Source organism: Musca autumnalis, unplaced genomic scaffold (genome assembly GCF_047663935.1).
Source record: "Musca autumnalis isolate F117 unplaced genomic scaffold, ASM4766393v1 scaffold_3, whole genome shotgun sequence".
In the NCBI taxonomy this organism is placed as follows: Eukaryota; Metazoa; Arthropoda; class Insecta; order Diptera; family Muscidae; genus Musca; species Musca autumnalis.
In genome coordinates this window covers 217,568,475-217,589,475 of record NW_027411866.1, presented here as the reverse complement: position 1 = coordinate 217,589,475, position 21,001 = coordinate 217,568,475, and the positions used below count along the sequence as shown (strand labels likewise).

The window sequence follows — 21,001 nt, the reverse complement described above, 5'->3', positions numbered from 1 at the left end:
TCAATTTTTTCTTATAGCCCCCATATAGAGGTACCACCCGATTTAAAATATGTTAAAGATTCTATCTGCATTTTGTATGCCGAATTGGTTGTAATTTGTCATTTGAGCTTCCCAACGGTACAACCAAAAATGTTGGGCATAGGTCAAGGTTTTGGTATTGCTTCCATATAGAGTTACTACCCGATTTCAGGTATTATACCTGGCTTAAACTTGACATTTAAATGGTACAGAAACTTCCCCACCAAAAATTATGGACATAAATCTAGGTTTTGATATAGCCCTTATATAACGGTAACATACGATTTCAGGCATTTTAAAGTTTTTATCAATATTTTCGGCCTAAGTTGGCTATAATTTTGTTATAAGGTTCTCAGTGGTAAAAAAAATTTTACTATTTTCCACACAGCTGCAGTTGAGTAATCGAATTACAAATTTACACACTTTTCAGATTTGGATGACAAAACATAAATATGAAACCAAAACCAATATGGCTCAATTTTTATACCACTATGAGGGGAGGGTATTATAAGTTGGTTTTGGCCCAAAAGTTTGTAACGCATCGAAATAATGGTCGTAGACCCATACTTATATATACCGAAATGAATGTATCGACGAGATGAGTCGATCTGGCTAATTGTGTCCATCCGTCTGTCCATTTAAACCTTATAATCCGCTACAGTAATGCTGGCGACATTTCCTGAGTATTTAAGCCATAAAAAACTTCTCTACAAGTGGTGTCGTAAGACACGCCGTTCCGACTCGACAATAAAAAGTAGGTCCCATATCATTGAGTCAATATGAATCGGCGTGCACCCATTGATATGAGAGAAGTCTCCCTTGTCCCATCTGGGATGTTTGTGGAACAATTATATCCGCTACAGGTCGCAATTTTGATCGGATTGTCACCAAATTTTGTGTGTTGATGAGGGTCCCGGAGGGGAAGAAGCCTATTGATTTTGGTATAACACTGTGCAACACTGAAAATACAAACAACTTCTAGTACGCATTTGTTGAAAATATATACTGAGACTACAAAAATCCTAGTTGGGTTTTGTCCTGTCAGGCCCAGTTCGGATTTTATGGCCTCATCGAAACCGGGCTAAAACTGCAAATTCTTGCATTTATCTGACCATTATCGAAACGATTAGGAATTTGGGCATGCTCTCTTTGGCAAGTTTGTAGCCCTAAACTAGTAGAACTTATATTTTAACAGACAACATAAGGAAAACTCCATCTAGGGCATCAAATCGATAAAATATAGAAAATTGTACATGATTTCTGAAATTATGATCAGTATAAGCTAAACTATTGGGAGTTGAACCAAGTAATCTTTTGCAAAAATATTCAAAATAAAGTTCTCAGCAATTCTTCAGGATATTCTGAAACTCTAAAAGTTTTACTTCATGTTGTTTCAGCGGTATTTTGCATCATATCTTTTACAACACGTATTTCAAACACAGTTCACACCAAGAGTTTATTCTCGCATTTCGTATTTCACTACATTATTGACTTCTTTATTAAATGGTCGTTGAGAAATGTACTGAAAACAGCGTGATAGAGGCATTTTACAACAATGACATGTTCTGAAAAGTTGTGAATTACATATACATCTAGCGAATATTTTTCTGAAAGGAAACATTAAGAAAAATTTAACGGTTTTGGAGATATGGTGCAAAATCTATACAAATTATGGATATTTCGATATTTTATAAAATTCGAGGCAATAAATGTTGTTTTTCGAGTTTTTGTAATCACGCTACTGTTTGGAATATTGATCGGCTAGTCACGAAATTTTGGGATTGATGGGGGGCTGTACAGAGGAAGAAGCCTATTGATTTTGGTGATAGTCGGATAATATTTAGGGGTCGGAATGGGGAGAAACTCATGTGGAGACAAATTCAAAGTTGCATTCTTTGTGAATGTATCGGCATCTAGTAGGGGTATTTCAACGGCAAAGCCTGTCAATGGAAGAAAAAAATGTAAATTTTACATTGGTGTAAAGTAGGTTGGCGAAGGTGGTCAAACTAGGGATATACCACAATAGACGGTAATGCATCCAATTCTTCCATTTTTTTTTACAATCACGCTATAGGTCGCAATTTTGATTGGATGGTCACGAAACGTTGGTTGCTTATGGGCGTCCCAGAGGAAAAGGGGCATATTATGTTTGGTGGTAGTCGGATTATATTTCCTAAAATAAATGTTTACCGGTGAAAAGCTTATGCACATGGGTAGTGGTGTAGGGTATCACATGGGCGGTCCCGTCCCGACTATAGTCTTTGCTCACTTGTTTCTTATAACTAAATTGGCTACAACTTGGTTATGAGGTTCTCAGTTGTCAAGAAATTTAATTACTGAAAAGTTAAAAATAAAAAGTATGTATGTAATTAAAAAATTAAGTTACAGTGTTTTATTTCTGCACTTAAAACTTGAAAATAATTTTCATGATGGAATCTCTCAAATAAAACGCTTGCATTTGAATAAAAAATTGAATTTGCATTTATGAACAAAATACTGTAACTTAATTTTTGAATTACTTTTTATTTGTAATTTAGCCTCCAAACAAAAATAATGTAAGAAGCCATTTTTTGGCCGAATTAGTTATTTACTTAGCTGGCTCATTACAGAACATTTGTTCCATAAGTCGAACTAGGAAAAGATCCAGGAAAATGTGGCGTCATTATTCCTAATTGAGTGACATCGAAATTATATAAACCTGAACCGATATGCATCGAATTATAGCAAAATCGGGGGAAGATATACATATATGGGGGATACATCCAAATATGAACCGATTTTTGCGAAAATCGGTGAATCTACCTAAGAAAATGTCACATATTAAATTTGAAGGCTATTCGATTAAAATTGACCGAGTTATAGCAAAATCGGGGAATAATATATATGGGGGCTATCCAAATCTGAACCGATAACACGTACTAAATTTGAAGGTCATTCGATCAAAAAAATTACCCTGCTAGAGGATGCGACTGTACCAAAGACATCATTTTGATGTTCCATATATACACTTTGATACGACGAAAAATGTGCCTCATCGAAATAACGGTTTTAGACCCCAAGTATGTTTGTATGAAATTCGTTTCAGACAATTTGCTGTCGGTTTAGCTATGTCCGTCCGTCTGTCTATCTGTCAGTCCGTCAGGATGGTTCGAATGATAACTCTCGAACGGATCAACCGATTCGAATCAAATTTTGGGTATCGTAATCTTTTGTCCAAACTTAGTTTAAGTTCGAAGATAGGCTATATCGGTCCACTCTTTTGGGTACCTCCAACACAAAATTGGGATAAAGTGAAGTTTAATAACTCCTCTCGCATCATTTTGATTCTGTTTTCAGTAGGTTCCCGCTTGCGCGATGGGCTAGTTCGGCATCGGAAACTCGTCGATTCTCAGCGTTGCAGTAACTAGTTCCACTTCTGACCCCTCACAGTGCAATCAACTGTAAACTTTAACATGGGGATGTCATAGGAGGTAACGAATTGACACTCTATGCATTACCTGTAGGTGGTATTGTACTAGTTCCAGGTTTACAGTCATATACCAGTTTATTTATAAAAAAAAGTGGTGGGAAATAGTCACAACTGACGCTTCGTCGTTTACTTCGGGATATATAGGTGTCAATTGGTTCCCTTCGCATTACTTATGGGTCAATTATGAACTAGTTCCACTTACCTCTAGTTTAGGACTACTTAAATTGCGACAATTGGAATTGCTAGCGGGTAGAGAGAAGAAGAGGGCGATTTGCATATTTCCTTCGTATTCCTTTTTTATACCAGAACAATATGAATAATATGTACGAAGATATTCAGTCCATCAACACTAGCTTCTGCTATTGGATTCTTCATTTATATTAAAGTTATGAAGAAAATGTAAATGTCAATTATTTATACAACTCGTCGTTTAAGTTAAGTTAAGTCGCAACTGACGCCTCCTCGTTTACTTGGGGATAAAAAGGTGACAATTGGTTCCCTTCGCATTACTTAGGGGCCAATATTTGTACTAGTACTGATTAGAACTAGTTCTGGACTACTTAAATTGCGACAATTGGAATTTTCGTCGCAAGCGTGTTGTTCTAGCAGCCTCATTTGTAACATTTTCCGTAGTAAGTCAATACTTCCTGAGACAATGACCGAAAAGCTGCAAAACCCTGTCGGCACCTACTAAAATGGCTATTGAGCAAGATAAACCTAAATTTTTTTCGAAAATGTGTTTTTAACATAGTTTAACGTAATTTAATTTTTCGATTCCTTTAAGAAAAAGTTTGTTTACTAAAAATGTTTGGTATTTGTATGTCAATGATTTGGTATAGCTCCACATGCAGATACATATAGATTGAACACTAGGGTTATGACTTTTTTACCACCTCATATCCCTGTATCATAGCGTGATGAGTTTTGCCATAAGATTACATAAAATCTTAATTATAAGGTGATTCGGTGAAAAAACCTCACGCACAAAATGATTTTAAAATTTGAATTTATCAAAATTATGGACAATTTTTTGAAGTCACTGAAAACAGATATATAATTGAAAATAAACTTTAGAGTCACATGAGATAATTAAACTGACATACAATTTATTTCTCACTAATTTTCTTCAATTCTAAGAATCGTAAAAATGTCGTAAACACTTTTGTTTAAAAATATAATTTTTTAACAAAAAACAAAAAATTTAAAATTTTTTCAAAGTGACTTTTTTCGCGACTTTTTTAATATTTGAATGAAATAAACGTTATTATAGTTATTAGTAGGCTTATGTTTATTCATTCGTGCAACAAAAAAAATTTTTTGAAATTTTTTTTTTTCATTTCATATATTTTTTCAAAAAATTATTTTTTTTAAAATCGATTTGTGCGTGAACTTTTTTTATATTTCAATGGAATAAACAATAGCATAGTGATTAATAGGCAAAAGTTCATTCATCTCTGCTACAGGAAATCATATTTGATGAAAAACTTCAAAAAGTCATAACCCTAATGTACAGACAAGGTTTTTGGGCTTTTGGGCCATTATCTCAGAAAGTATGGACTTACTCCAGAAAATTGTACAGTTGTAATAGGGACCGTGAAAAGAACCGTCTGCAAAAAATTTCAAATAAATCCGATACGAGTCCTTTTTCCAAATGGGGGGGATGTTATCCTATGGACGTGCCCTGATACATGAATGGATGTATTAATACGATGTGCAAAGATTGAGCCAATCAGAAACCCCCTGCGAGAGTTATCTTGTGCATTTTCCATTTTACTTGGGACCGTCCGGGTTTCTTGGAGCTTTTAGGCCAATATCTCAGGAAGTATGGGCTTGCGCAGGAAAAAAATTGTGCGGTCGTAAGGGAGCCGAAAGGACAACCTACTGAAAAGAATTTGAGCACGATTTCAGAACGGAGCTCTTAAACTTCACTTTATCCGAATTTTTTTTGGGAGGCACCCGAATGAGTGGACCAATATAGTTCATATTCGAAACCGATCTATGTATATCTGGAAGGAATAATACGATGTACATAGGTTGGACCAAATCGATTGCTCCCTTCGAGAGTTATGGATCAAACCATTTTACAGAAAAATTATGAACTTTTGTGGGAGAGGTACCCGAAGTAGTGGACCGATATGGCCCATCTTCGAACTTAATCTAAGTTTGGACAAAATATTACGATACCTAAAATGTGCTTCGAATCGGTTGGCAGATGTACGGACAGGCAGATGTACGGACATGGCTAAATCGATTCCAAATTGTCTGAAACGAATTTCGTCCAAACATACTTGGGGTTTAAAACCGTTATTTCGATGAGGCACATTTTTGTTCGTTTCTTTCTAGCATAAAGGCTGAGGGTATAAAAATTCATATCGGAAAATGGGATAACATTGCAGATTTTGTTGTAATGACGTATCCCAAAACCAAGCGTTTCCGCGGTTTTGGTTTCATTACTGACTACCATTCGTATATGATTGATAATATCCCAAATACACGTCCTTATAAGATTAATATTCCATAAAACAGTTTTCTCGACGACATTCTTGGTCGTACCATGGTATCCAAGTATGGATATTGCGGCTGTTTGCATGGAGTGGACAATACTTTGCCACTGTGGTGATTTGTTATCAGGACGAGGACTGGAACATGATGTTTCTATCTGTTGTGATTGCAGCTCTCCTATGTTCAACTTCCGTGTTGCATCTCTTTGTACTTCATTTGCTACGTTTTATCGGGTATGTACCTTTGCTGCAACAAAGTGGCGATCCTAGTCGATGTTTGCTTCTCGGAACGATCGTACATCCAACACGATCGATTAATGTCTTCTATCTATCATAACGTTATCAATTTGATTTCCTTTTTTGGTCTGGAGGCAGCCAGGTTCCGTTATGAATATCGAGATGCTTAAATTTGGTTCCTAGTCCTATGTGTTTTTTGTGAAACAACGAAATCTACCATTTTCATTCCATTGTCAGATGTGTCACTGCAGAGACTGAATTTCAAAATCAGGTTTGTTGGCATGGCAGCTATTAAACAGTGCCATACATTTAGGTGTTGTTGTTACGCCTTTCCCAATCTATCGTATAGCAGTAATATCGGCGTCATTTTGTTCAAGTACATCAGCCAATGCGTAAACTGTACTTGTATAACGAGTGCGAACATTCTAGCTGCAAAATCGCAAGTGATAATTCTTAAAACGTTTGCGGGGGTCGTCAACTGTAGAGAAACCTCTGTTTTTTGACACAGAGGGTTACTAGCCCAACACCCAACCCAAGTTTTTTCCTCTAGGCGCATGTTTGCTCACTACCTTTAACGACGGGTGTGGAAGGCAGCTTCCCAGTGCCCCTACCAAAGTTTCCGGTTTAAAAATTGTCTACAAGAATGATATACAATTTGAGATATCGCGACGAAAGTGTTACATAATATTACATTTTTAGGCGAATCGGTTGATATAGACACATGCCCACTTTATAGTAATCGGTTCAGTAGAACTAGGTCTAACCCGGTTTTTGTATTCTGACTTTGGGGTCACTGGTCCCGCCCCATGTCAATAATCATCGTACAAATAAAGGTATTTTTGCATCCATGGTGTAGCTCTGTGGAAGGTTCTGATATTTCGATATACATATATGTTAACTGGCCCAAAATAGTTCTCTTGTAAAAACCAACTCATCCTTTTTGTTTTTTTCTTTTTCGGAATGCATATTAACTTGTTCACTTACCAAATCAAGTTAAACAACCAACTAACAATCCTCTATGCATATTTTTTAACACACATAGTTCCACACGGTTTTTTGGTATGAATATTCATGTTGAGGGTATAGTAGTGTGTGTTGTTGTTGGTTTTGTAGAATTAGTGCATTCTGGTTTAGGAAATAAATAGAAATTCTACTCTGGAATATGAATGTAAAAATTGTTGGCAACAGAAAAACATGTGTCGATTTTTAATGCGATTTTACATTGCAAAACATGCCATATGAATATATTAATCGAAAGTTAGCCATGTATGCATGGTATGCATATTTATAACCAGGGATGTGCGGTACACCACCGTATAAATAATGCAGTTACAGTCCCAAAGGAGATCTAAGGTGGCAGAGATGCCAAGATTTATTTTGCATTATTATTAAGGATATGTAAAGGAATTAAAAATTCCCTAAATATGTGAATAAAAATACACATAAAAATACATTATAAAGATTTTATTAGTTACATAAGAGACCACTTAACAGCAAAAACAATTTTGGTATCGTCAAGCTATTATTTTTTTTTTTTTTTAATTTGAATATATTTTTTAATTTTATTAATAATGTTTTCATATTCATATACATATGGGGATTTCTGAGTGAAATCGGACACTTTTTCAAGATAAGATTTTTGATTTCCTTTATTTTTTGCTGTGGCGATGCTGCTGATTAACAAAACATTTTAGTATATTTTCAAATTTTTTTTGACTAACGGTTCCAGGGATATCGCGCCTTGAAAAAGTCAAATTCTGTAAAAACTACATGCAAAGAAATACTCATAACTTCTTTAATATTGGTCCAAATAGGACCATCTTTTTTTTGATTTGTTTCTTTTTTAATCAGCTATCGAAAGAAAAATGCACAGTGGGCTTCAATGCAATTTTCGGGATTTAATATTTAAAATCAATTTTTAAACATGATTGCACCCTTCGATTTTTTCAAACAAAAAATTATGTTAAACTACGTTCAATTACAAAAATTTTAAGCCCCATGTGGTAATAGGATTCGGACGATTACTATTTTTTCTGAATTTTTTACAATTTGTCAATACAATTTTTCCTTTGTACCTTTGTCCAAAATTTATTATTTTATTAAAAAAATTAAAATGTTCATTTATAAATATTTGTTTTGATTTTATATTTACGAATTTATCTCAAACATCTTAAAAACTGCGTCATTTTTCGATTTTGAAAATGCATCAGCGAAAATTCCATTAAAGTCCACTGTGGATTTTTTTTATTTTTTTATGATAAATATATAATATATAATGATAAATATGTACTCTTAGCTTCAAAAATACAGGAAATACAAATTTTGGACAAAGGTATTAAGGAAAAATTGTATTTACAAATTTTAAAAAATTCAGAAAAATAGTAATCGTCCGAATCCCATTACCACATAGGGCTTAAAATTTTTGGAATTGAACGTAGTTTAACATAAATTTTTTTTGAAAAAATCGAAGGGTGCATTCATGTTTAAAAATTGATTTTAAATATTAAATCCCGAAAATTGCATTGAAGCCCACTGTGCATTTTTCTTTTAAATATTTTCTTCGATAGCTGATAAAAAAACAAACAAATCAAAAAAAAAAGATGGTCCCATTTGGACCAATATTAAAGAAGTTATGAGTATTTATTTGAACATAGTTCTTTAAAAATTCGATAATTTCAATAGGCGATATCTCTGTACCGTTGGTCAAAAAATAATTTTAAAATATACTAAAATGTTCTGTTGGCTAGTAGCATAAATTGAACCAAAAACAATTGAAATCAAAAATTACTTTTCTCTGAACTGTCCGATTTCACTTGGAATTCCCCATATACATAGAAGGTAATAATAATCATATAGTTCTTCTTTAATCTTAAATAAATTATTTCCACTCCTTTGCTTTTCCGCATCTTTTTACGTTCTTGCATCAATTGAAATAATAAACATTTAAAGCATTCTTACCCTCAAAGTTTTCTTTTATTATTTTTCAGTGTCATCAGTTGAACTATAAATTTTGATTATTTACTATTTGCTTTAAAAAAATATTACTTTCCTCAGCTTTTCTCTTTTTATTTTATGTGGTTCAATAGCCATTATTGAAATTTATTTGTAAACCGGAGATACTCCCTAGCATAAACGTTGTGACTACCACAGCTACCACCACCACTTCTCTGTCAATCGATTTATGTTCATAGAAATGTACTTTATGTGTCTTACCATAATAAATATTTTATATTCGTAGTAAATCCTTGACTATATAACAGTCAACTACAATGATATCAACATTATGGGCGGTGCTAAGGAGTGGTTGAATTTTTAGGGGGGCGAGTTGATAGTGTGGTGAATGTGTGCGCCGCCATTGTCTTGTCATAATATTGTTTCTATATGTTTGAACAAAAAATATCTCAACTTTATTTGGTGACTTATAATGAGTGTTAGATATAAAATAAAAAAAAATCATTGCAAATAATGACCAGACCATAAAATTAGAACTTTTATCGTAAATTGAGTTAGCTATTTACTGATTTAATACATTTTAACTGACCCGTAGTAACGTATTGTGTTTATAAAGATGTTTATTGTTTTTCTTAATGACATTTTGTAGTACATTGTACAAATATACACATCATCGGTATTAGCAATTTCAAAATCAATGTTCCATTTATTTACTGTGGATGAAGACAGCGATAAACTATTGTGCGTATAAGTAATAATGGGTTATGACACAACGTTCCGTATACGCACATAAGCACTTTTTGGAAACACAAAAGTTCAGTTCTGATCAAAATAACTGGCTGACATAGTTATCAGATTTTATATATTTCTGTGGAATTTATGGTTTTAAAATACACATACTTGGAATTTACTAATATATAAGATGATTATAAACAATGAGTTTTTTCCACATATTGTAATCAAAATAAACAAAAACAAGTAAGCAAAGGCTATAGTCGGACGGGGCCGACCATGTGGTTGCTATGTGTAACCACTTTGTACTCTGAATGTCCGGGTATGATTCCCAAATTTTCAACGGTGGCATAATACCTCTTTTTAATTCTGACGATATTTCCTGAGTATTTCAGCCATGAAAAACTTCTCTACAAGTGGCAACTTAGGACGCGCCTTTCGGATTCGGCGATAAAAATACGTCACATATCAATGACATAACATGAATCCATTGGTATAAGATAACCCTCCCTTGTCCCTACTGGGATTTTTTGGAACAATTATATAAATTATACATTTTTAAACAATATACCAAAATTGGAAAATTCACATTGAAATTGGGTTTATTGAAGATCTATCGTCCTCACATGTGCTTGGTAATGCACGCCGTTTTGTGATTTTCAGGACATTTCGAAAATAGTTCATTGTGGTTATATACATATTTTATACCGATAGAAATAACTAAGTCCCAATTTACATTGGGCGAGTTTACTTGCGGCAACTGTCATTTTGTAGGAGAGAGAGGTGAGGCATATGGTAACCCTTTGCCTCTCACCACCCTCTCTCACCTACAAACTGACAATTGCCGCAAGTAAACTCGCCTAATGTAAATTGGGACTAATAATGAAAAGAAATTCAAATAATTATAAATCCCAAAATTATTCGTATTCAAGTACACACCAATTAAGATAGTATAAGTCAGCTCCGCTAACGGTGATATTCCCTCAGGATCTGACCAAAAAAGAAACAAACACAATAATTATGCCGTATAAAAAATATACATGTTGTATTTTGTAGGTATCGTAATGTAAGGCTATACCAAATCAATATATGCGCAGTTTGGACCAAATCGATTTCGCACTTCGACAGTTATCGTTCATACAATTTTTCAGAAAAATTTTAAACTTTGGTGGGGAAGGGGCCGAAGGAGTGAACCGATATAGCCCATATTCGAAATTAAACTAAGTTTGGGAAAAAAGTTACGAAGTGCAAATTTTGGTTCGAACCGATGAATCCGCTCGGGAGTTATCGTGCGCATCAGCCAGCTAGACAGTAAGAGAGACAGATGAACGGACAGGCCTAAATCGACTCCAAATTGTTTGAAACGAATTAAGTCCAAACTTACTTGGGGTCTCAAACCATTTTTTCGATGGGCACATCTTTGGTCGTATTTTGTATATTTTGTATTAACTAAAGGCTGAGGGTATAAAATATGTGGCGAAGCGACCCTATGCTGCAATATTTGTATAAAAATACAATTGGACAACTGACCGTGTAAATCAATATAATTGGCATCAATGGAAAGCGCAAGAGTTGGTCTTCCAAATATTATTTATGTGGGCGGAACGTTATATTAAAATTTTCACACAAAAGTTATGGTCCTTTTAACCCTCTATACAGCATCCGATCATCATCTCAAATTGCAAGCATCTTCTTTGTCACATACTGTTACCTTGTTCGAATTTTCGAGGCCATCGGGCTATTATTGCGACCAACAAAGTAGCTACAAAATCGCATAAAAATTATGTATTTGGTCCATTTCATCCGCTAAATATTTTACGATCATCACCAATAAGAATAGGTGTCTATTCTGGTCTAAACCCGACCTCCATTCGTGACAATCGGTCCATAAATGCGGCCTGGAGTTTGATTACAATTTATAATGAACAGACGAACAGACACACATCTCAAAATCGCTTTGTCTCGCCGAGATTTGAATTTTGGTATACCACATGGGGGGCCTCCGATGTAACGTGCATTTTTCCAAAACAGACTTATAATGCCCTTTCCACATAGTAGTGTAGGGTATAATTAAAGCAGAACTTAATAAAAACGAATTTTCTTCAGCACAAATTGAGCCCCAACCTTGAAATATCAAAAATAAGAGGACGGTGTGGTCGGCGACGTAGGCTGACATAGGCATAGACATAGGCTGTTTGACCAGTATGCCAGGGAGCATGAACTTGTCCACGTAAAACATAATATGGCTGTAAACAGGACCACAAAGAACATCATCGGTATAAATTTCCAAAGGATCTCCGAACAGACCCTAAACTGCACTTGGACACAAATGTTGAACTTTTGTGGGGGAGGTATGCTAAGGAGGGGACCGATATGGACCATTTTAGAAGTTATACTAAGTTGGACAAAATATGACGAAGGCCAAATTTTGGACCAAATCGGTTATCAGTTCGAGAGTTATTGTGCTCTTCAGCTACCAGATATGGTGCCATAGCGGTTTTTTAAAACTTTCGGGCTGTTTTCGCAAGAACTTGGACTTGCCACAGAATAAACTTTTACCGTCAGAATTGAGACAGATTGCAAGTTGCTTCAACAGAAATGAAAGTTAGTCAAGAGCAGGTCTTAAAGTGAACTTATCCGAATTTTTTTGTGGGAGGTATTCGAAGGAATGGACAAATATAGTCCATATTCAAACCTGATGTATATCTGGTAGATATATTAGGATGCGTAAAGTATGGACCAATTCGGTCCTTCCATTCAAGAGTTATCGTGCGCACAAAATTTCCGAACATTTTCGAACTTTTGTGGGGGAGGTACCGGAAACGGTTCACTCTATAAAACCCATTTTCGAACATAAACTAAGTTTGGACAATATATTGCGAAAGCCAAATTTTGGACCAAATCTGTTCCTCCGTTCGGGAGTTATAGTGCGCACCAGCCAGACAGACACAAATGATCTGAACCACATTTCGTCCAAACATACTTGGAGTCTAAAAGCATTATTTCGATGAGGCAAATCGTGCCCATATGGAAGTGTATATACCCTCGTTAGCATAAATGCTGAGGGTATAAAAATCTTAGTTGTACTCGATTTTTTTTTTTAATTTCTTTCAAATGTTAGGCTGAAGAGGGTATATACACTTTGATACGACCAAAAAATGTGCCTCATCGAAATAAGGGTTTTAGACCTCAAGAACGTTTGTACGAAATCCGTTTCAGTCAATTTTGAATCGATAACTCTCGAACGGTCGATTGATCCGTTCGAGAGTTATCGACTCAATCTCGGTTCAAATTTTGGGTATCGAAATATTTTGTCAAGATTTGAATTAAGTTTGTATACGGGCAATATCGGTCCTCTCCTTCAGGTACCTCCCCCAGAAAAGTTAAAAAATGTTCGGAAAAATTGTCCGCACGATAACTCTTGAAGGAAGTAACCGAATTAGTCCATACTATGCTCTAACTATAGGGGCATAAGTCTACTCCCTATTGCCTACAAGATCGTGTCAGGGATATTGTGCGAACGACTAAAGCCAATGGTCAACGAGATTATTGGACCATACCAATGCGGCTTTAGACCTGGCAAGTCCACCATTGACCAGATATTTACCCTGCGGCAAATCCTGGAGAAGACCCAAGAGATGCAGATCGACACCTACCACCTTTTTGTCGATTATAAAGCAGCCTTCGACAGTCCGCTGCGCTCAAAGGTATTCCAAGCCATGTCTGAATTTGGTATTCCCGCAAAGCTCATCCGGCTTTGTAAAATGACTTTAACTGACACGAGGTCCTCAGTTAAAATAGGAAAGAACCTCTCCGAAGAGTTTGGTACCAAAAGAGGTTTCAGACAAGGAGACAGCCTTTCGTGTGACCTCTTCAACATCCTGCTAGAAAAGGTTATACGAGAGGCAAACGTCAAAAGAAGTGGCACAATCTACACCAATAGTCACATGTTACTTGCTTATGCTGATGATATAGACATCATGGGTCGATCAGTAAAAGAAGTAACTGATACCTTTATAAAAGTCGAAGGAGAATCTGCTAAAGTGGGTCTGGCGGTAAACGGTGAGAAGACCAAGTTGATGGTGTCGACGCGCAATGCGTCCATTGAGCTCGGACCGACTGTGGAAGTTGGTTCCTATAATATTGAGGTAGTAAAAGACTTCGTCTACCTCGGCACCTCCGTCAACACAACAAACGACATCAGTTGTGAAATAAAAAGAAGAATTGTATTGGCCAACAGATGCTACTTTGGATTAAGTAAGCAGTTTAAAAACAAAGCCACATCTCGTCAAACAAAAATAACGCTCTACAAAACACTGATACTACCCGGCTGATGTATGGCTCCGAAGCCTGGGTACTTGCGCAAGCAGACATGGCAGTGCTTGGTGTGTTTGAGAGAAAAATTCTTCGAAAGATCTACGGACCAATCTGCGTTGACGGTGAATATCGACGTCGCATGAACCACGAGCTGTATCTGCTATACAACGACATCAATATTGTTAAACGTATCGAGATGCAGCGATTGCGTTGGCTAGGCCATATCAAAAGAATGAGCGATGATGAACCCACTAAAAAGGCGTATGAATACATGCCACATGGCGGTGCACGCAGAATTGGCAGGCCAAGGAATAGATGGCGCAAACAAGTGGATGATGAGATGACAAGGCGCGGTATTCCAGAGAGCAAAGCAACAAATAGAGAGGAATGGAGATCTCTTCTTAGTTCGGCCTATAGAACAAATGTTCTGTAATGGGCCAGCTAAGTAAGTAAGTAAGTCGTAGTTGGAGCGCACGATAACTCTCAAACGGATCAACACATTTGGTTCAAATTTTGGGTCTTTCAATATTTTGTCTAAACTTAGTTTAAGTTCGAAGATAGACCATATCGCTCCACTCCTTCCGGTACCTCCGCCACAATGGTTCAAAATTTTTCGCCAAGATTGTCGGCATGATAAGTCTAGGAGGGAGTAACCAAATTGAGGCAAACTTTGCTATTGGTAATATTACTTTCAGGCATAGATCAGGTTCTAATATGGATAATCGGTCCACTCATTTGGGTACCTCCCACACAAAATTTCGAAAAAGTATAGCTTAACAACTCCTCTCTGATCTTATTAATTTGTGATGCAGCAGGTTGCACTTGCGGCGCCTGTTACGACGTTGTAATTTTTTTTTTGGTGGGCAAGTCCATTCTTCCTGAGGTAATGACCCAAAAAGGTCCAGAAAATCTTACCGGCACCACCTAAACTGACTAATGTGTAAAATAACCCTTTAAGAGAGAAATCGATTTAGCTCAAACTTTGTAAATTGGAAAGTAAAATTGTAATATATTTAAATTCAGAAAAATAAGTACAACATTTTTAATTATATAGTCTGTAAGGAAAATATCCGAATATGTACTACATCGGATCACTCCTACGGGTACACCCTACCCAAAGTTTGGAAAAAATGCACTCGTCTTGGATCATTCTGAATTTTGTTGCAACATGTAGTTTTTTGCGGCCCTTACCATCCTGGAAAATTTTCCCAACAGCTAAAAAACCTACAGAAGTATTGTGCTAATTTTTTTCGGGTACGTGGCTGAGGGTATATCTCTATCGGCTCAGCTGACTGATACTTTCTTACTTGTTACCATATGAGTTTTATGAAAACCCAATTAATTTTTTTTTTAATTTTCGAACAAATTTTAAATCTTTTGTAAAAATTTTTATTAAAAAAAACTGTTTAGTATTTTTATTTTTTTTTTTTTTGTATTTATATACACACAAAAACACTCATATTTTGATGAAAAATAGTAAAAAATTCAAAAGTTTTACTTTGACCTTAAATTCCTCTGCACCTACTAGACTGAATTTGACCGTTTTACAGAATTTTGACCAGAAAAAACGATTCTAAACTGCTGTGCGGCGTTCTGACAGCTTTGAATATTTATCCATTGCATTGCACTTATATTACTTATATTTGAGGACCAAAACTTACTACAGACTGACATATCGTTGTACGTAGTCAACATGATTTCTTTATATGCACCCAAAATACTGCCGATTATGGACTTGAGGATCTTGTTCCTACAACTCAACTTGTCGCAGATAGCTGTGGAATGTGCGGACGACATGCACATGTTATCGAATGTCACCCCTAGAATTTTTGTGGTCGGAATTCTGATACCATCAACAATAACATTCAACTCTTTTCTCATCTCTGCCGTAGATGTGGTGAACAAAGTGACCGTAGATTTAGTGACAGATATTTGCATATTTCTCGCGTGGAAAAGCATGGTAAAACCAGTCAAATAGAATTTCAGTCTTTCACATATGACATCAAGGAAGGTACCTGACGCCAACAATCGTCCACATACGTTACGAACTTGATGCCGTCTGGTGGGGGCGGAGTACAGTAGAGGTATATGTTAATCAGTTCCGGAGTTATCACCCACATTGAGGAACTTTAAAGCATTAAAAGTCCCGCAAGTCCAGACGGTTATGACCTTCCCAAAGATGACTTATTTTGACAATTATCCTGACTGCTACCCCCATACACTCCATGTACGGGTCATTAGAGGCAGGCTAAAGCAAGATAGGTCTGTATTGAACAGACTGTTGCATTAGGAAAGCTAATCCTCCACCTTACGCTGTAAGCTGCAGTTGTTGTTGAGCTTGGTTTCTGCACCACCGCTATCATGATATGATTACTACTGACCATATTTTCACCTTGCGTCCAATCAATTTGTTATTTTATTATTTTAAAACACCTCTGAATTATTTTCAGTTCGTGCAAAGCTTTATTAAGTGTTCTCAATTCAATAGATATTTAAAATAGTTTGGATCACGCCCTGATCCAGTTTAAAAATTTTACAAACTATAGAATAAATGTTCTATACTTATGTTTCGACTTAGTTGCTTCTATGGGATAGTGCTGCCTCTTGAAAATGTAAGACATTTTAGATATGGTAATACAGTGTTGCCATTGAAATGTTCTAAATATCCCCAGATAACATACGAAATATATTGTTAAAGACAGATATAATAATAATATAATAATTGTTCCACAAACATCCCAGATGGGACAAGGGAGACTTCTCTCATATCAATGAGTGCACACCGATTCATATTGGCTCAATGATATGGCACCTACGTTTTATTGCCGAGTCCGAACGGCGTGTCTTACGACACCACTTGAAGAGAAGTTTTTTCATGGCTTAAATACTCAGGAAATGTCGCCAGCATTACTGAGGGGGAATTAAATTAAAGACAGATATATAAATAAATTCTTACCAATATTTGCGTATGTGTGCATACCTGAAATTGAAAAGAATATTATATTACTTCCATACTTCAAATAAACTTATTTATTATATGAAAATGTTTATATGTATATGTGAATTTGCTCTAATACATACATATTTCCTACTCTCATATTACAAAGTTTTTTCTGTTCCATGATTTCTTTTACCTTTAAAGCCACAAATGTTATTTATTGCATTGACCTAATTTCCTTATTAATTTCTTAAAGTGTAGCATAGAGAGCAGCAGCAGCAGAAGAAGTTGACAAGCCCTTTTTCATTTAATTTCTTATAAAATATTGATGCTTCTAAGCAAGAGCTTTCTATGTAGTACAAGAAACCAAAGGAGAACAAGAACAAAGAAAACCCTGGCTGCAGTGTACGGCAATGACGAATATTCTGCACTATACATTTTATAGAGAAAAGGTTAAAATAAAGTGAAGTCTATAGTAGAACCTACAAATTTTGGAGAAGTTGAGATTCAAACCCGATCAGCTAAATATACATATATTGGGTAAAAATATGGTCAGCATAGGGTTTGGTTTAATTGCAAAGTTCAGTTAATGGGATAGATCAAATATTTTCATATTTCATAATGTCTTAAGATGATAAAAGTTTTTTCTTCTTTAAATTCTGTATTTTTATTCTACTTATAATTTTGTAACATTTTATGCAAATAAATGTTTTATAAATATCAGCGTAGGGAACCCTTACAGCAGATTACACACAAGACAATAAACCAAAAATGTCTAAGACGCTAAAAATATAATAAAAATCCTTTGCTGCCGTTTTGTTTTCTGTCATCCTTTCTCCGTTTTATGGTATCCAAAGAAGCCAAAGTTTAATGCACTTAACAATTGCCATTTGTTCGACTTGTTCCATAGTAATGTTCTTAGAAATTTTTTGTATGTATGTGTTTAACACACACACAAACACCCAGGCATCGTATGATTCATTCTTCCTATGTCATTCATCATAGAAATGCATTAAACAAAGCCAGCCTGCTTGGTCGCGTCTTAAAATATATTTGACAGGAAAGGGAGGTAGCCTTTACAGATTTTGTTTTCCCAAACCAAAGCAAAAAGAGAAATAAAAGCATCCGAAAAAACGCCTTTAAATGGTTAAAGTTTTGCCCTTATTCTCATTTTTCGCCTTTCGCTAAAATGCCTTAAAAATACCAGAAAAAGCAAGAGGAGTTTTTCGTTTGTAAATGTTGGTGAAAGGATAGACGCCAATAGACAAAGGTCTTCAAAAATCTTTAAGCATCTTTTAGTTGCAAAGAAAGTAGTTAGAGCAGAAGAGGGAAAAAGGCATTTCAAGACATAACATAAAAAGAACCTTATACGGATTATGACAAACAGTAGTTTAGCAGAATATAGAAAAAATAGTATATTGGAAGGAAACTTAAGTAAATTAAAATTAAAGTGTAGATCTCAGTATTAAGTATTTTTTATTATTTTAACCACATTAAGAAAACAGAAGGTAACATAGGTAATTACATGATATTATTGATATGATTGAGGATACGATGCAACGGCATCGTTTGACTTAAACATTGGATTCAATACGATGAGCTAGAAATTGAGCTCCACGCGTCGCAGAGTTACTTGTCAAAAGTCTTTAACTTTTTTTTGGGACCATTAATGTCGTACGATTTTAATTCCTGTGAGCAGTGGTCGAAATCACTTATCTAGAGGCGTTGAAATTGTGCACAGATCAGTCTGCATCCGTTGGCAATTGTGGGTGGAATATGCACAATATTGCCTTATTTTTTGTATAAAAGCCATATAAAGGTTTCATTTCCAGGCCAGGCAACATAAACTTTTCAACGGTTGCAAACTAAATGTCAATGTAATGTTGGCGATTTTTCCTACATGGCTGAAGTGGTGTCGTAAGACACGCCGTACGGACTCGGCGATAAGCAGCAGGTGCACTCATTAATATAAGAGAAGGGAGGCCTTGTTCCTTCTGGAAAATGTTTGGAAATTATTATTACTAGCAAATCTCGGTCCACGTTGCTGGCCCGTCGTAATGAGTTTTAATGACAACTTTTAATGGACTTTATGTTTTACAATTCAAAAATAGGTATTTCCTAACTCACTTCTTCTGACCATTGTCAAACCGAAGAGGATTTTAAAATTATCAACAGATTTGGTGTGTAACCTTTCTTTTCTCGTACGGACTTTGTCGGATTTTTCACCCATTATTGCTGTTTAGGATTTATTATCGTTCATGTCCCCTGTCTTTATCCTAAAGCGATCTATTATAACAGTTTCTAAAAAATTAGACTTATAGGCTTCAGTTTTTCATGACTGATGGACCATTGAAACTCACCATTTAAGGAAATTTTTAAATATATAGTTTTTCTTGATCTTGGGCGCAACGACCGTTGTCTCGAAAGTAAATTTACAACTCGATACACCCATAAGTTTAGCAAATATAGCGATTATAACACAATAAGCCCCCAGAAATTCATCTATAAATAGAGGGTATTTTGGACCATGGGACATTCCTGAACATTTTCTGAAAATAGCATGAAATTAGGTTCAGTAGTTTTCAAAAAATAATGTATTGTAAAGAGTGGGCGTGGGTATAGGCGAAGTATCCCGCGCCATCCGAAATATGGTGGTTACACCCCTTTGGAATAGATTTAACAGTCTCAGTCTGTCTATGTGGGTGGGCGGATTTAATTTACACGAATCTTATAACCGATTTCATTCAATATTTTTGTGCAACCTAATATTTGTTCCAAACTTAGTATAAGTTCGAAAGTGGGACATATTGTTTCACGTCTTCATTTTAGCCTCGTTTTCCAACGCAATTAGCTGTACTATTTGTTAACTTACTAAAAAATTGTTTGCACAGACATTATTTCGAATAGAAACAAAATTAATTCGACTTTTTAATTTACTCAGGATATGTGTTTTTGTCAACGTTGAAAATGTCAGGTTGCCTGGCCTGGGAATCGAACATCGCACTACGTAGCACCCTTCTGATACCAACCTAGAAAATTCAAAAAAGGCCATTTACTCCCTGAAAAAAAAATTACCTAGCAGCTCTAGACGCAGTGTAAGGTTGACCAGGAAACTGTTGCAGTTGGGGAGTCACATGAGGACCGCACGATAACTCTCTGGCAATATTTGACCTTTTTCGGAAAGTTTAACAGTTTTTAGCCTGCACGTACTCGGGACAGTTTGACATGTTGTTCAGAGTGACTTCAAAAAACCACGGAATTTACTTGCGAACATTTTCGTCCATAATTTTTCCCAAATTTCGACGTGGATAATCAAGGCAAGAGTGCATCGATGAAATTAAATCTTTATGTGTCGATAAAGGACCATCCTATAGCAATGCGGATAACTGGTTTAACGAATTCAATCGTTGCCGACACTCGCTAAAAAACGAAGGTCGTGAGGGTCGTCCAAAAACGGCAGTTGTGCCAGAAAAATATATTAAGATCGTAAGATAGAGGCATCCTTCGGTATTTCTTTCATTAGCCTTTGATATTGCAAAAACGTCGCAAAAACGAATTTTTCTCGTTATATCCAGTACAATTTGAAATGTGCCCAAAAAAAAGTTCTTGTCAATTGGTGGAAAGAAATTGTGAATAAATGCGATCGCGGTGCTTCAAACGACGCTTATAAGTTCGTTACAGACGAATCTTGGATCTACATATGCGTATGAACCCGAAATAAAACACCAATCGAAAGTGGGGGTCTTCGAAGACGAGCCAAATCCAACGAAAGTTAGTCATTGAAGAAGCACTTCGAAGGAAATGGTCGCCTGTTTCATCGGCAAAACTGACAATGTT

The 21,001-nt window shown here is 35.7% G+C and overlaps 1 long non-coding RNA gene across 1 annotated transcript in view; it reads right to left on the bottom strand.

Annotated features, from left to right (window-relative positions):
• Positions 1-21,001, bottom strand: part of LOC141398981 (uncharacterized) — a 647,890-nt gene that overhangs the window by 58,214 nt on the left and 568,675 nt on the right. The window lies entirely within an intron of this gene.